Below are 5,858 nucleotides of genomic sequence, written 5' to 3'. Positions count from 1 at the left end.
GTGCGTTGGATAGTAACTACAGCGTAACCGTACTTCTAGAACGTACGGCTTTTGTCAAAATTATTTAGTCCGAAATAGTTACCGTGCGTGTTCTGCTGTGACTGGGAAGCATCGCCGTTGCTCCAAACCTTTTGAAGGCGAGAGGCTTTTGTCGTCCGAAACTTCCTCCGAAACTTGCGACATCCATTGATGATACATGGCACCCCTATGCGCTTAGATGCATACTCCGTGAGCTGTTTGCTTTTGAAGAAGGCTGCGCCTTTTAAAAGTCGAACAGGGTTACAGGCCGAGATGAGATGAAACACGGGCATTTCCCGTCTGTGTGTGCGAAGAAAAAAAGTCGGCCCCAACATGCGGTTTGAGTGGCATTCATGGGTGTCCAAGCAGAATAAAATCCATCACTCCATGATACTCCATGATAATAGTGACAGTGATATTTTGACTCTTCTGGCCCTTATAAAAATGGTCTATAGACTTTCTATAGACTTTTTATAGACTCTATAGCCATCCTATAGACTTTTCGTTTTGTCTATAGACAGTCTATAGAAAATCTATGGACTAAAGTCTATAGCTGCTTCAATTTCCTTTTGTCTATAGACGGTATATAGACTCTCTATAGACTAAGGTCTATAGCCGCTTCAATTTCATTTCGTCTATAGACTGTCTATAGACCCTCTATAGACTAAGGTCTATAGCTGCCACAATTTCCTTTTGTCTATAGACTGTCTATAGACTTTCTATAGACTAAGATCTATAGCTGCCTCAATTTCCTTTTGTCTATAGACTGTCTATAGACTCTCTATAGACTAAGATCTATAGCTGACTCAATTTCCTTTTGTCTATAGACTGTCTATAGACATTTTATAGACTAAAGTCTATAGCTGGTTCAATTTCCTTTTGTCTATAGACGGTCTATAGACTCTCTATAGACTGAAGTCTATAACTACCTCTATTTCCTTTCGTCTATAGACGGTCTATAGACTCGCTATAGCCTAAGGTCTATAGCCGCCTCAATTTCCATTTGTCTATAGACTGTCTATAGACTAAAGTCTAAAATTGCTTCAATTTCTTTTCGTCTATAGACGGTCTATAGACTCGCTATAGACTAAGGTCTATAGCTGCCTCAATTTCATTTTGTCTATAGACTGTCTATAGACTAAAGTCTATAACTGCTTCAGTTTCCTTTCGTCTATAGACGGTCTATAGACTCGCTATAGACTAAGGTCTATAGCTGCCTCAATTTTCTTTTGTCTATAGACTCTCTATAGACTAAAGTCTATAACTGCTTCAATTTCCTTTCGTCTATAGACGGTCTATAGACTCTCTATAGACCAAGGTCTATAGCTGCCTCAATTTCTTTTCGTCTATAGACGGTCTATAGACTCTCCATAGACTACGGTCTATAGCTGCGTCAATTTACTTTCGTCTATAGACGGTTTATAGACTCTCTATAGACTACAGTCTACAACTACCTCAATTTCCTTTCGTCTATAGACTGTACACTATAGATAGTCTACTGCCTATAGACCAGTCTATAACAATCGTAATTTTATCTAACTATGTTCGATACACTGACTTCCGGCTAAGTCCAGAACAATGTCAATTTCTTTTTGCACTGCATGTTGAGGGGACCTGCATCTAGTGACCGCAACTATGTCGGGAGTCCCCCACCTCCTTCGCTATTACGGAAATTAAAAAGTATTGCGTAAGGCCATTACAACACCCTCCTGTATATTGCTTTCAGGAGCATTGACAAGCTCCTTTTCGTTATACCATGACGTATTTTGTCAATACAATTAGATATTTAATGCTAACAAGTAAGCCGAGGAAAGCCAGCCGTTCTTGAAGTAAGGGCGCCCGCAAACTGTACTACATCGAACGAATACGCTGTCCCTTAAAGGAATCGCTCTACACAATTCCATTCCATCTTTCGATCGTTACTGTCCAACGCGCTGAAATCAGAAACATTTCATCAACGGTTCTACATTTCTCTTTAAAACGTCCTCAAAATAAAGGGGGAAATACGGGTGTGAGAATTCAAGGAAGCGCCCATCCCTTAGAAACATCTTAGATTAATCTCAAAGAGCCTGGTCCTCTGTGCGATTAACATCTGCCATTTCTACCTTTGCAGTTTGTATTCAAGTGAATAAGTGCTGCGACGCAACAATCACAAAGCCAGTATTTTTTCGTTCCTACCCTTGGACCTGTTGCTTCGGAGCCGATGACACGCTGATGTGGCGCATATCAGTTTTCTAAACACGAACACACGCAAAAAAGACGTTATGCTATGCAACCTTATAATTATTATTTGAGAATTGTACCACATACTATTCGGTGGGAGATGCGGCGCGTATACCGACAAGAAGTTAGATTTCGGTTCTGTTTTCACGAAAACAATAAGATTTTTAGAGGGTAAGCGAAGAATTTAAGCTTATAAACCAATTTCCTTCTGTGGTCTTGGATATCAGATCAAGCTGCACACGGCAAGAGTGCGAGCGATAAAGATACGACCGTGAAATGGGGTTTCTGTTTCACGTTTTACCCATTTTACCGCGAGACGGCGGAAAATCATTCGGGCTGCAAACAACCCTGTGCGTGGCTGCATCAAAGGCGTTGGCGTGTTTTTCGCGGATTACGTTTTCTTCAAAATCCAGCTTCATCGTCCGCTTACGGTAAGTCTACACGTTTATATTTTATTAATTTGGTCTCCTAAACCACTCTAAGCAGAGCTGTGTGTGCAGAACAGATTATGTGCGCAGTTACAAACGTCCTATCTTCGTTTCTAAGGCGGAAGCCATCGGGTTCTCGACTAATGCCGCTTATCTCTGTCCCGCTGTCTTTACTAACGCGCGGAAAGGCAGTCTGTGCGATGCCCTTGATGATAAGCCGCTCCTCGCGAGCTGTCTACTAGATTTTTCGTGTTCCAAGGTAGATGCGCGGCCAGAATGTCGTTTAGCCTGTGAATAAGGGCCGAAATGGAACTGTGTTTTAGTTAGCGCCGTGTGAGCTGAATTTATTTTGCACCTCCGAAAACGTACTTACATACAGTCTCGTTCAGTGGTGGATTACATTTATTTTCTTATCTTTGTGTTATCGCCTGTCTGGACCATGGAGTGCTGTTCTTTTTGAGGTGTGCATTGCTTGCTACGTATGGACGCTCGCTCGGTGCGCGTCGTGGACGCCGACGTTTCAGCAAAGGGGTCTTGTAACGCTATAGACTGGAGCGCGAGACGTTTGTCAAAGTTGTATTCAAGCGGCGCTGGAGGAATGCTTGTAGTGTGATGGATGAATAAAATTCGTTGCCGGCGCGAATGGCCGGCGTGCTCTAACACCGCGAAGAACCCACGAGCTCCATCCCATCTCCCCTTCGTTTCACACGTATGGATTCGTCCGTGTCTGTCATCAGAGCCGTTGGCCGCCGCTGCTGGCTTGCGGGCACTTCATTTTGAAAGCTGGGTAAAGGTCGGCTCGACAAGAGGTGGCTTACATTTCGTTCCGAGTGGTTCGTTCATGAATCCCGCTCACGCGTGCACAGATTTCTCGAATACCATTTGCGCGAGAGGGAAAGTATGTGTTTCTGATTTCAGACAGCTACGTTACGAAAGCGCCGATGTGACTCGCCGCTTATTTGCGCCTAAAATTAAATTAAGCTCTCGTGTTATTATAGCTGCGCCTGTTGAAGGCGTTAATTATTTCATTGAAATACTTCCTACTTTGAGTACGTTCAATGCTTTCGCTTATTTTTCTAGCAGCGTTGGGTTAGGCTGCCTCCATGCAAGAAACACACCTCTTTACTGCGCTGTTGGAGCTGCACTTGAAGAAAAAACTAAGTGAATTTCAGACGGTATTTTGTCGTGACAGTAATTTGCTGTCTCAACCTCGCGACTGCTTTTGAAACGGCGCAGCTGCAGGCTCTGTGTGCTGTATTAGTTTTCTGAATAATGAGCGCGGCATGGAAGCGCTGCAACCCGCTTGTTTCTAAGAGCGCGCGCAGATGTACGAGTAGGCTGTTCCGTCTTTCTGCTTCAAGTTATAGGCCCAAATCTGTGGTGAACTGGTTGCTTCTGCCTGCTGGTTTTGTATAGCTTGTGCCCGTTTGAGTATCGGCTTACGTACACTCGGCCAAATCTTTAACTGGCTTATGTGTTGCATCGCTAAATGCACCTTGTAAAAAGGTGCCTTTTGGCTACACTGCTGGCATATTCATGTTGTAATTTGACGCGTGAGATGGCATTTCATAGTTTTTTTGTTAATATAATGTTTGAGTGGAGTAGTTGCATGTTTAGATCAAAGTTATCAGAATTATTCATCGTCTGCCGCTACGAAGAGCCGAAACGAGCGGAATACGCAGCAACGGTTCTGGTAGCGCATTTGCACTAATCTGGGTAAACGACTTGTCTGCCGTGAAAGGAGTGGTACTTTGCCCGGAGGATGAGGCCTAATGGACCAGATCCATTGCTGCGTATGCCACTTGTTTCAGCTGTTCGTAGTGGCAGACGAATGGTACTGATAACGTTGATCTAAACACGCAAGTACTGCACTCAAACATTATATGAACAAAAAGGAACCACGAAATGACATTTCACTCGTTAAATTACAGCATGAATACGCCAGCAGTGTAGACGAAAGGCACCTTTTTTACAAGGTGCATTTAGCGATGCAACACCCGAGCCAGTTAAAAATTTGGCCGGGTGTACCAGGCTTAATTCACGCAGGGTATTCTGAAGCGCTTCTTCTATAGCGGTCATAAGAATAAATGCTGCAATATTCTCCTTTTTGAATCCCTCTGTAAGGTGCACTGAATCTGTATTTTATGGAGGCGACATTCTTAACAGCTCCTTGCGAGTCAATGCAGATATGTGGCACAATGGTTCGAAGTCTTCTGCTACAAATAGTGTAAAAGGATTACCATAAAGAGATCAGTATTGGCTGTAACAGTATTTCCATACAGAAATCAATATCAGTACTGGATTCAGAGTAGTGTGTCCAGGGATTACGGGTCTTTGTTACAATGTTTTATGACGACACTTATAATCTGTCGTGTATTTACTGAAATGATTGAGCCGGCGTGATAGCTCAGTGGCTATCATGTTCGTCTGGCGACCTGAAAGATGCAGGTTCGATTCCGGCCTAGGCGGTCGCATTTTAATAGAGGCAAAATGCTAGAGGCCTGTGTACTATGCACAGGTGACCGAAATTATTCCCCAGCCTTTCACTTCAGCGTCTCGTAGCCTGTGTCGCCTTGGGTCTTTGAACCCCATAAAACCAAACCAAAAGATCAAGATTGCCTTTCTAGAATGGCATAGCCAGGATATGCCTTGCATTGTAAAGCACATGTGTCGACATGGAATGGGAATTTTTTTTTCAGTTCCTCTTATATTATTTTTTCCCTTTGTGCTGTACAGGTGAACATGCCCGGATGATTTACTGCAGACAACATGCCACAAGAATGCTTCTGAGGAAACTAGCCGGACTGTTACTTTCAACTTTTATGTTACTGTGGTGCATTCTTATGGTGCATGTATTGCATATTCCCAGCCTGGATAGCTTGGAAATAAACTAAATTTGTAAGTATATTGATTGTGTCATGTGTGAACTCTGTCTGGTGACCTTTTTCAATGATTGTGGACAGTCTATAGGCAGTCTAGAGATAATGGTCTACCAATAGTTGAGTAGACAGAGGTCTATAGACTGTCTATAGACAAAGGTCTATAGCACTGCCAGGCCACATACCTATGGAATGTCTATAGACAGTCTATAGACATATGTCTACTGGACCAGTAGACTTTTGTCTGTAGACTGTCTATAGACAGTAATCTACAGGAAGTATATGGCCATAAGTCTATAGGTCGTCTATA

At 43.1% G+C, this 5,858-nt stretch overlaps 1 long non-coding RNA gene across 1 annotated transcript; it reads left to right on the top strand.

The window, feature by feature from the left end:
• The first annotated feature begins 2,597 nt into the window (after window positions 1-2,597).
• On the top strand, window positions 2,598-5,576 carry LOC149362213 (uncharacterized). Its single transcript, XR_016288488.1, has 2 exons — window positions 2,598-2,672; window positions 5,406-5,576. It is a non-coding gene; the product is annotated as an uncharacterized LOC149362213 (long non-coding RNA).
• The last annotated feature ends 282 nt before the right edge of the window (window positions 5,577-5,858 follow it).

Source organism: Amblyomma mixtum, chromosome 2 (assembly GCF_055824585.1).
Source record: "Amblyomma mixtum isolate Tamu chromosome 2, ASM5582458v1, whole genome shotgun sequence".
NCBI lineage: Eukaryota > Metazoa > Arthropoda > Arachnida > Ixodida > Ixodidae > Amblyomma > Amblyomma mixtum.
The sequence above is the reverse complement of the archived record's forward strand: the minus strand, read 5'-3'. Positions and strand labels throughout refer to the sequence as shown.